This window comes from Zalophus californianus, chromosome 3 (genome assembly GCF_009762305.2).
Source record: "Zalophus californianus isolate mZalCal1 chromosome 3, mZalCal1.pri.v2, whole genome shotgun sequence".
NCBI classification, from domain to species: domain Eukaryota; kingdom Metazoa; phylum Chordata; class Mammalia; order Carnivora; family Otariidae; genus Zalophus; species Zalophus californianus.
The window spans coordinates 116,241,370-116,253,841 of record NC_045597.1 but is presented as its reverse complement, the minus strand read 5'-3'; positions in this window follow the sequence as shown (position 1 = coordinate 116,253,841).

Here is a 12,472-nt window from a genome sequence, read left to right as displayed (position 1 = left end):
TCAACATGTGCAGAGTCAATACATTATGATCTTTTTATTTCTCAAGCAATTTAGTTTTTAGGTACTTTCAGTAATATATTTCTTCTTGTCAGCGTAGGAAAGCTCAGTTTACACAATACTAGATATTTTCAGAATTGTAGAAATACGAATTCGAACTTCCTTACAGGTTAGCTGTAAAACAAGTTTACATTTTACATGTGTATAAATGGATTTTAAAGATAATTTTGGAGAAGGGCACCTGGATGGTACAGTCAGTTTAGTGTCTGGCTCTTGATTTCAGTTCAGGTCATGGTCTCAGGGTCCTGGGATCGAGCCCCGTGTCAGGCTCTGTCCTCAGGGGGAGTCTGCTTGAGATTCTTTCCCTCCCCGTTTGCTCCTCCCCTTGCTCTCCCTCTTTCTCAAATAAATAAATCAATCTTAAAAAAAAAATAATGTAGGAGACTATTAGTAACAGCAGCAGTAGTTTTGGAAAGATTTTTGAGGCTCTTTGTGTAATGGACAAAGCCATGTCCAACGGAGGGAAGGATGCCTTCAAAGCTAACCAGGCATTTGAGCAATATAGTCAGGGAACAATTGTCATGGAGAGAAAATGTTTTCAAAATCCGAAGTAAATTTTGTCCAACTCCCATGGTGATCTTAGCACATCAAAGGCTATCGATTTGCTATTAGACACATCATCTCCACAAAGCTGTCAGCATATCACCCTCACCTACATTGTTAGAAGCGCAAATGCTCAGACCACACCTCAGACCTCTTGAATCAGAAACTCTGGGGTGGGCACCAGCAAACTGTGTTAATAAGCGCCCTGGGTTCTCAAATTTGAGAACACCTGATCTAGGAGAAACGGAATCCTTCAGAAATCATATCTGTCAGTCAGCCAGTCATGTCCTCTAGTATTACTAAAATAGCTTTTAAGTGTTACAAAAGATAATAAGGGAAAAGATATAGCCCAGAACCTACTCCTTTCCTCTGGTCTAGTAGAACCCTTCCCCACGTTGCTAATATACCTCGAGGAAATCTGACTGGTTCCTGCTGCAGAGGTGGACCCTGGTTAGTATGAGCCAATTATGGCAATCCCAATGCCCTATTGTTTAGGGATATTGTTTAGGGATATTGTAGGTCTGAACCAATTTGGACCAATGAGACACGTAAAAGATTATTCAGCCTTTTGGGCAAGGAGTTTCATTATTCTTAAGAGACAAAGGAGACTTTTTCTTCCACTGCATGTAAACTTAGATGCTATCAGCAGGCATCCACTAGCATGAGGAGAACCAGTTGGAGGATGATGTGGGTTTATCAGGTGGTACAGAATGAAGAGTCAGAAAGAACTTGAGTTCTGGAAGACATTGCTGGACCACTGGATCAGCCTTTCCTGACTCTTAAGTTAAAAATGTTACCTGTAACCAAAAGCATTCTAACTTATAAAGGATACCCAGTAAACCATGAGCTAACCTGAGGTAGGGTCATGGCCTTAATCATCTTTATATCCTGGGGGCCCAGTTCATGCCTGGAAGATTGTGACTGCTTAACAGATTTTTGTTGAATGAATGAAAAACTGAATGCATTTATATTTTACAAGTATATTCCACTAACCATAGCAACCAAAGAGGTAGAAATGCAATGTAAGTACCTCAAAACTAGTTTTACTCCGAAGGCAGTCATCTTGTACTACTTTTCAAACTGATTGATGTTGAAAATGTAGATCTGGATAGAAAGGAGGTGTCCTCACCTATGCTTTATTTTTAGTGTTTTAAAACTTTACTTGAACATAAAAAAAAAATAACTGCTACTTTTAATGATCAAGAACATGTTCCTAAATCTATAGCTTAAAACACACAAACAAGTCCCTCTCTGTCATTGATTCCACTACTCAGTTACATGTTTTTCTTTCTTGTGATGGCAAGATGTGATGCTCTTAATTGCTCACAAGCATGAGTGAGAAGTGATTATAAACTTCAGATTTAATAAGAACATCAAAAAAGAGGAGAGATGAATCAAACTTCTCCATCAATTATAGGGGTGTTCTGGTTTCATTTTGTAACTCTTTTTCCCATGTTTGTAAAAGTGCCAGATAAAATGATCTCTACCTATGTAGTCTTGTGGGCCAGAGGCTTCTCCCAGAGGCAGAAGGAAAACAAAAGCTTTAAGCCCTCACTTGAGAGACCACTGAAAGTTCATGCATGGGTAGGACTAAGGCTGAGCCCCACTCCTCGTCTCCTGAGAACCAGCCCCAGATACACACTCCAACAAGTGTGTATCTAGCACTTGACATATCCCAGATGTGATTTCAGACACAAAATTTTACCCACTTACCAAATGTGCCCAAGGTGGTGAGCGTTCCCCACTTACTCAAAGATAGTTCTGATTCTTCGTGAGTTGAAATTTCAATGCTTTTTCCAGCTACAAATGGCAAATGTTATTATTCTAGTACTTTCACTCCTGAGTCACACATGATTTTAATACCATGAAGCAGTAAACTTATTCTTTAAATGCATTAGGCATAATAAGCAGTTGTTTTTTGTTTGTTTGTTTGTCTTTCATTAGACTAACCAGTAAATGAAGCAAACCATCCTTACTTGAGAACAACAGAGCATGGTGATCTGGGGGGACGATCACTCCTCCCCATCTTGACCTTTATTCCCTATTTAGACCTGCCTAAATTTTCTTCACGTTCCTTCTTACCATTTTAAATTCAAGTATATTAGAATGTTACTGTCTGGAAGTTTACATGGATGTGTGTGTGTGTGTGTGTGTGTGTATGTGTGTGTGTGTGTGTGTCTAGACGTTGGACATTTCATTTTCACAGAGGATGAACCCTTTTCTCTGGAACTTCTGGCATTTGCAAGCTGGAGAGGATCTAAGGGAGGAAGGCGGTGCGAGCGCCCTGTTGGTGCTGTGGAAGGACACTAGAGCAGGTTTCACCCAGCCACCAGGCTGTCCCTTGAGATGACACCCAAAACAAAACTAAAAGATTCAGTGGCAGTGGAGAAAGGCTCAGGAGTTCTGTGTTTGGGTCATGATAAAATAGGAAGGCAATTTTATTTTTGCAGGTCTTATTAAATGTGTTAATTAGCCACCTGAAAGCAAAGCTGGCGTTTGCCAGTCAAGAGCTGTAATTTAGGCAAGTGAGAACTCTCACTGGCTCATGGGTTGGTCTGGGAGGCCATCGAGACACACTGATACTCTTTCCTGTGCCCCCTGAAGGGAATTATTTACCTCTGCAGGTTGTGTGAAGAATTACCACCCCAGGCTGGCAAAAGGAGGCTTCTTACCCCCTCCATACCCTATGATTCCACAACACAACAGCGGGTTGTGCATGTATTTCAATGGCCTCGCTCTGTGTGTTACACCTGCACCACTAAGGAGATAAGCATGTAAGTTCCCCTAATAACACTTTGATGACACACCAACGGTACAGTGGGCTTGATAACCATAAGCCAATTAAGGCAATTAGTGTTATTTAATGTGAAATGTTCTCCAATACACACACTGGCAGAAATATTGAAAAATACAAGCATCACGAATTCTGATTTATTTTCCCGTTGCCAGCGCCAGCTGCTGAGTGCCAAGCGGCACTGTATGTGCTCCTGGCATAACTTTATTAATAATCTTGGCAAACAAAGAATCCTTCAACAAATAGCAGTAGCCTTTTGATTATATTGTGCCACAGATAATAATTGTTTCAAATTGAGTGTAGTGAAGTCTATTTGCTCATGCATAATGAAAAAAAATCATATAACAGCTTGATTATGAAAACTAACGGCATGTTGGAGCGCTACCAAGAATTCGCCCAAATTGGACATTTTAATTGTTTTACCTCAGTTTCTGATCCAGGCCAAATTCCTTTAAAACAAATTTAACATACCAAAACCTCTATAAAACAAGGTGGTTCCCAAACCTACTGGCAATAATTTACTTAGAGTTAATGAATGTGAAAAATGTTTTTTAAAGCTACATAAAAATATAATAATAATGTTAATATTGGAATAGTAGTTAAATCAGCAAAATTCCAGTACACAGGAAAATTTAAATTGACTCTCTCAGGCCTCGGAAAGAGGATTTGACCTGTACTTTTAGAAATTGGAATTGTGAGGGTTTGTCTCCACTTACGGGTATTCTACAATTATTTCAATTTTAAAATGGATGTGCTTTTTAACAAAGACGTGGAAGCATATCTTTACTTTCTGTTAACGTAATAGCTACCATTTATTGAGCCATTACTATGCTTCAGACGCTGGGCTAAACAGTTTACAAATATCATCCAACTTAGTTTTTGTACCATCAGGTAGATTTTCTTCCCATGCTTTGCACATAGTAGGTACAAGATCAAGATTTGTTGCATGAATAGAGAAGTAACTTGCTTCACATCACAAGTAGTACACCAACATTTAAAGTCCAGGGATGATGTTCAGTAGCTGTTCTCTTAGAACCCTTATTTATGCTTTTTTCCTTTTCTAGGAGAGATGCTTTTAAGGTCTCCAATTCTAACAGTTTGTGATTTTACTCAATATTTTAATATTTTAATTTGCCAACCAAATTTTTATGTTTTTCTTATGGCAATAAGAATTGGAGACCTTAAAAGCATCTCTCCTAGAAAAGGAAAAAAGCTGTTTTATGTTTAAAAGTTTCCCAACCCCAGATAACTTGAGAGGCATATAATATAGTGGTAAAGAGTATGGGCTTTGCATTCACATCTATATATAAGTCTTGGTTCTGCAATTTACAAGCTGGGTGACCTTGGTAGAGTCATTTTAATTTATTTTAATTTCCCAAACAAGTATAATCATAATACCCACCTTATAAGACTGTTGTGAGGTGTAAGGGAGACAATATAAATTAAGTCCTCAGCACAGTGACAGTCCTATAGTCATTTCTTAACCCATGAAATAATAAGAGCAATAATAATAAATACGTTTGGGGATCAGGAACTTAGGGAAGGAACAAATCTGAAAGCCAATGCAAGCACATGTATTATCAATGGGAAAATCCTTAGCATCATAAGAAAAAGTCATACATTTTCCCCTACTTCAGCCTACTTCAACCATCTTTCTGTCTCTTTTCAGTCACTAAAGTAGGGAAATTGGATGTCCCAACTTGCCCAACACTGTCCCATTTTATGCCTGTTGCCCCAGCACAATTGTTAAAAACACAGTCTTTTGCTCCCCAAAATGCACCAGTTAGACATATAAACATCATTGTCACTTACCTGAAGCTACCATCTAAGTTGACCGTATGCTTCATTAAGATGCACTTTCAGATGATAAAAAATATGACCATTTTTTTCAAGTATTACAACTCCCCAAACTTCCCTAAAAATAGAATTGATATTCCACAAATATATTTTCCTTGCAACGAGCCTCAGGGTATCTTTTCTACCTCTGTCCTCAAGACAATTATTTGAGATCATTTGACTTCCCCCAGGTGAAGACTGTTGGGTATGAAGAATTACACGTGTGAAGAAGCAAGATGGGAAGGAGAGGATCCAGAGTAGACAACATGGGTGGGCCCGGAATCAGTGCCAAGGGGAGAGGGGTTACTAAAGATATGGTTAGGTGAGTACTTCCACTGTGGATCCATTTTCCAGCATTGCTTCTCATTTTTACGTTTATTTCTCCTTCTCTCTGTTAATCGCATTATGATTATTACACGTTGCAGCAGGCACGGGGGTAAAAAACATAGCATCGAATTTAAACAGCCTCCATTCACCTTTGGGCTGCAACACATACTAGCTGTGTAACTTTGGGCAGGTTACTTAACTTCTCTGTGCCTCATTTCTTCCTGTGGTAAAATGGGACTACTAGCCTACCTCATGGGACTGATACCGAGATTAGATGAGGTGATGTGTGTGAAAGTCCTAGGACAGTGCTTGGTACCTCGTCAGTACTTTTAACTTCCATCTTACTTCAGGTCTGTTTTAATGATTCTACTTTTAGGTCAAATGAACTGATCTGTCTTCTAAGCAATAGTGTTATTACTATCTTTTTCTTTTGTTTCATCCTACCAAATTTTTTTATGCCAATGTGTTATCTCATTGAATTTTCATACTTCAATGTTTACTTTCACACATATGACTAACAATAGCTCAAAAAGCATATGCACCATAAAAGTGAAAGATGAGCTTTGGGTTTAATTGTAAGAAAAATTAAAGTAACCAAGTGATAGAATAAAAATCCTTTAATGGGTACTATTGTTTAAAGGGAGTGGTGTTTCTATCACAATTACATTCTGTCTTCAATCACTATTCTAAACTGTGTTAGACTGATATTATATATACATATTTTGGTGGCAGAAGAAGAAATGAGATGGGCCATTCAAAATTGGTGGTTTAGAAATAATCACATATCATGGATAGAATAATGTCCCTGTTTCCCAAGGAGAAGGGTATGAGGAAATAATTGTTTTGAAATGTAAGATTCAAATAAGATGGCTGATTTAAATTGTATAAAGCATAATTAACACCACTGACATAAATTATAGGTAAAAGACCTGCTGGGTCATGCACGTGTCCTTTTAACCAGGTACCATGGAGACAGGTACCATAGAAACAGGTAAATCTTGTATTTTACTTTTTAAAGCCATTAAACTTACTATGCAATTGCTTTAGCTTTGTTTTTACATATAAGTCTGCAGGAAAACTATGAGGTAATTATCTAGATAATTCAAGAATTTAAAGTCACACTTCTTTTTCTCTTCAGAGAGAATATGAGTCTTAGTCGACTTAAGGGCAATTGTCTCAGTTCCTCAGGAAAAAAAAAATCTGTAAAAGTATGTTGGCAGATGTTAAAATCAGGTACTTTCTGTTGATTAGTCTTTAGGGTGTGGAATGATAAAAGAGGCTCAAAATAAATAAATCACAGTAGTTAATGTGTCCTGTTCCCTCTTTCAAGCCTTATCTAATGTAGAAAGTGCCCCCCAAACATTCAAAAAGCCATACTTTTCTTCTGTAGAAATATAAGATGGCAAGTATTGAGCACAGAAAAAAAAAAAATCCAAGATCAAAAGTGCTTCCTGGGGGGCGGAGCAAGATGACGGAGGAGTAGGAGACCTAGATTTAGTCTGGTCTCAGGAATTCAGCTGAATAGGGATCAAACCATTCTGAACACCTACGAACTCAACAGGAGATCGAACAGGAGAGTAGCAACAACTCTCTGAACAGAGAAGCGACCACTTACTGGAAGGTAGGGCGTGCGGAGAAGTGAATCCGAGGCGATATTCGGGAGGATAGACGGCGGGGGAGGGGCCTCCGCCGGCCGCTTCTGGCAAGTGATGGAGCCGCGGAGCACAAAATCGGACCTTTTAGAAGTTGGCTCGGCAGAGGGACGTTGCTGCAGTGGCTAAGCGGGGGGTGGAATCCTCCCGGGACAGTGTGGTCTCAGGACCCTTGGAGTCACAGAGAGACCAGGGGTGCCTGAGTGCGCCAGAGCTCCCAGGTATCAGAGCGGGGAAGCCGGATGCAGAGACGGAGCAGAGTCGCGGGCTCTCAGCTCGGGGTTGCCATAAACTGTGATCCGCGGCCCAGTCGGGGCACGGCTCCCCCAGCAGGGACCCAACAAGCAGCAGATCCGGGGAGACTCCCCTTCCTTCCCGGAGAGGAGCGGTGCGGGAATGCACTGCAGGGATCTGCTGGGTTTGGAGACTCCGTGCGGGGTCGGGTGCCAGAGATAGCAACGCTCGATCACAGGCCGGGTGAGCACGGAGTGCGGCCGGCGACCGGGGACATGGAAGTGACTGCTTTTCTCTGGGGGCACACTGAGGAGCAGGGCCCCGAGTTCTCAGCTCCTCCGGGCGGAGATTGGGAGGCCACCATTTCTGCCCTGGTCCTCCAAAGCTGTACCGAGAGCTTGCAGGGAACAAAAGCTCCTGAGAGCAAACCGGAGCAGCTTCCTTAGCCAGGACCGACAAGGGCGGGGCAATTCCGCCTCCGGCAAAGACATTTGGAAACCACAGCAACAGGCCCCTCCCCCAGAAGATCAGCACAAACAGCCAGCAAGCCAAGACCAAGTTGATCGATCAAGGAGAATGGGAGAACTCCAGCGCTAGGGGAATACTGCACATAGATTCATGGCTTTTTTTTTTTTTTTTTTACCATGATTCATTATTTCATCAAAGTTAATTTTTGTTGACTGTTGTTTTTTATTTTTCTTTTTCCCTTTTTCAACCAACATCTTATCAATCCCTTTTTTTTAAAAAAAAAAAACATTTTTTATTTTTCATTTTTACAGTCATATTTTATCCCTTCATAGTAGTTACCCTTATTTTTGGCATATATATATAAGTTGTTCTCTCTTTAAAATTTTGAGGTACAGTTTCTTCTAACAGATCAAAATATATCCTAAATCACTAGGGTATGGCTTTGTTCTAGTCTCCTGCCTGATCACATTCTCTCCCTTTTTCCTTTTTTTTTTCTTTTTTTTCTTAAATCTTCTTTCTTTCTTCAAACAACTTATCTTACCAAGTCCTTTTATAAAATCTTTTATAATTTTCATCTTTACAGTCATCTTCCATCCCTTCATTGTATCAACCCTTATTTTGTACATATATGTCTTTCTTCCTTTAAAATTTTAGGAGGGACTTTTTTCTAACAGACCAAAATACGCCCAAAATCTAGTGTGTGGCACTGATCTATGCACTAGCCTGATCATATTTGATCATATTCTGCTTTTTTTGTATTGTTTTGTTTTTGTTTTTCTTTGTTTTTCTTTTTTTTTTCTTTTTCTCTTTCTTTTTTCTTTCTTTCCCTTTCTTTTCCCCTGGTTTCAGGTCTTTTCTGATTTGTATACAGTATATTTGCTGGGGACGTTGTAAACCTGTTAGCATTTTGTTCTCTCATTCATCTATTCTCCTCTGGACAAAATGACAAGACGAAAGAAATCAGCAAAAAGAACAAGAGGTAGTACCGTCAGCCAGGGACATTAGTACGATGTCGGACCTAGAGTTCAGAATCATGACTTTAAAGATACTAGCTGGGCTTGAAAAAAGCGTGGAAGTTATTAGAGAAACCCTTTCTGGAGAAATAAAAGAACTAAAATCTAACCAAATCGAAATCAAAAAGGCTATTGATGAGGTGCAATCAAAAATGGGGGCACTAACTGCTAGGATAAATGAGGCAGAAGAGAGAATCAGCGATATAGAAGACCAAATGATGGAAAATAAAGAGGCTGAGAAAAAGAGAGAGAAACAACTACAGGATCACGAGGGCAGAATTCGAGAGATAAGCGATACGATAAGACGAAACAACATTAGAATAATTGGGATCCCAGAAGAAGAAGAGAGAGAGAGAGGGGCAGAAGGTATATTGGAGCAAATTATAGCAGAGAACTTCCCTAATGTGAGGAAGGAAACAGGCATTAAAATCCAGGAGGCACAGAGAACCCCTCTCAAAATCAATAAAAATAGGTCAACACCCCGACATCTAATAGTAACACTTACGAGTCTCAGAGACAAAGAGAAAATCCTGAAAGCAGCTCGGGAGAAGAGATATGTAACCTACAATGGTAGAAACATTAGATTGGCAACAGACCTATCCACAGAGACCTGGCAGGCCAGAAAGGACTGGCAAGATATCTTCAGAGCACTACACGAGAAAAATATGCAGCCAAGAATACTATATCCAGCTAGGCTATCACTGAAAATAGAAGGAGAGATAAAAAGCTTCCAGAACAAACAAAAACTAAAGGAATTTGCAAACACGAAACCAGCCCTCCAAGAAATATTGAAAGGGGTCCTCTAAGCAAAGAGAGAACCTAAAAGCAGCAAAGAGCAGAAACGAACACAGACAACAGACAGTTAACAGTTACCTTACAGGTAATACAATGGCACTAAATTCATACCTTTCAATAGTTACCCTGAATGTAAATGGGCTAAATGCCCCAATCAAAAGACACAGGCTATCAGATTGGATTAAAAAACAAGACCCATCAATATGCTGTCTGCAAGAGACTCATTTTAGACCCAAAGACACCCCCAGATTGAAAGTGAGGGGGTGGAAAACCATTTACCATGCTAATGGACACCAAAAGAAAGCTGGGGTGGCAATCCTTATATCAGACAAACTAGATTTTAAAACAAAGACTGTAATAAGAGATGAGGAAGGACACTATATCCTACTTAAAGGGTCTATCCAACAAGAAGATCTAACAATTGTAAATATCTATGCCCCGAACATGGGAGCAGCCAATTATATAAGGCAATTAATAACAAAAGCAAAGAAACACATTGACAACAATACAATAATAGTGGGGGACTTTAACACCCCCCTGACTGAAATGGACAGATCATCTAAGCAAAAGATCAACAAGGAAATAAAGACTTTAAATGACACACTGGACCAAATGGACTTCACAGACATATTCAGAACATTCCATCCCAAAGCAACGGAATACACATTCTTCTCTAGTGCCCATGGAACATTCTCCAGAATTGATCACATCCTAGGTCACAAATCAGGTCTCAATCGGTACCAAAAGATTGGGATCATTCCCTGCATATTTTCAGACCACAATGCTTTGAAACTAGAACTCAACCACAAGAGGAAAGTCGGAAAGAACTCAAATACATGGAGGCTAAAGAGCATCCTACTAAAGAATGAATGGGTCAACCAAGAAATTAAAGAAGAATTAAAAAAATTCATGGAAACCAATGAAAATGAAAACACAACTGTTCAAAATCTTTGGGATACAGCAAAGGCAGTCCTGAGAGGAAAGTATATAGCAATACAAGCCTTTCTCAAGAAACAAGAAAGGTCTCAAATACACAACCTAACCCTACACCTAAAGGAGCTGGAGAAAGAACAGCAAATAAAGCCTAAACCCAGCAGGAGAAGAGAAATAATAAAGATCACAGCAGAAATCAATGAACTAGAAACCAAAAGAACAGTAGAACAGATCAACGAAACTAGGAGCTGGTTCTTTGAAAGAATTAACAAGATTGATAAACCCCTGGCCAGACTGATCAAAAAGAAAAGAGAAATGACCCAAATCAACAAAATCATGAATGAAAGAGGAGAGATCACAACCAACACCAAAGAAATACAAACAATTATAAGAACATATTATGAGCAACTCTATGCCAGCAAATTAGATAACCTGGAAGAAATGGATGCATTCCTAGAGATGTATCAACAACCAAAATTGAACCAGGAAGAAATAGAAAACCTGAACAGACCTATAACCACTAAGGAAATTGAAACAGTCATCAAAAATCTCCCAAGAAACAAAAGCCCAGGGCCAGATGGCTTCCCAGGGGAATTCTATCAGACATTTCAAGAAGAATTAATACCTATTCTCCTGAAACTGTTCCAAAAAATAGAAATGGAAGGGAAACTTCCAAACTCATTTTATGAGGCCACCATTACCTTGATCCCAAAACCAGACAAAGACCCCATCAAAAAAGAGAATTACAGACCAATATCCTTGATGAACATGGATGCAAAAATTCTCACCAAAATACTAGCCAATAGGATCCAACAGTACATTAAAAGGATTATTCACCATGACCAAGTGGGATTTATTCCTGGGCTGCAAGGCTGGTTCAACATCCGCAAATCAATCAACGTGTTACAATACATTAACAAAAGAAAGAGCAAGAATCATATGATCCTCTCAATAGATGCAGAAAAAGCATTTGACAAAGTACAACATCCTTTCTTGATCAAAACTCTTCAGAGTATAGGGATAGAGGGTACATACCTCAATATCATAAAAGCCATCTATGAAAAACCTACAGCGAATATCATTCTCAATGGGGAAAGGCTGAGAGCTTTTCCCCTAAGGTCAGGAACGCGGCAGGGATGTCCACTCTCACCACTGCTATTCAACATAGTATTAGAAGTCCTAGCCACAGCAATCAGACAACAAAAAGAAATCAAAGGCATCCAAATCGGCAAAGAGGAAGTCAAACTTTCACTCTTTGCAGATGATATGATACTGTATGTGGAAAACCCAAAAGACTCCACCCCAAAACTGCTAGAACTCATACAGGAATTCAGTAAAGTAGCAGGATATAAAATCAATGCACAGAAATCAGTGGCATTCCTATACACCAACAAGACAGAAGAGAGACAAATCAAGGAGTCTATCCCATTTACAATTGCACCCAAAACCATTAGATACCTAGGAATAAATCTAACCAAAGAGGCAAAGGATCTGTACTCAGAAAACTATAAAATACTCATGAAAGAAATTGAAGAAGACACAAAGAAATGGAAAAACGTTCCATGCTCATGGATTGGGAGAACCAACATTGTGAAGATGTCAATGCTACCTAGAGCAATCTACACATTCAATGCAATCCCCATCAAAATACCATCCACTTTTTTCAAAGAAATGGAACAAATAATCCTAAAATTTGTATGGAACCAGAAGAGACCCAGAATAGCCAGAGGAGTACTGAAAAAGAAAAGCAAAGCTGGCGGCATCACAATTCCGGACTTCCAGCTCTATTACAAAGCTGTCATCATCAAGACAGTATGGTC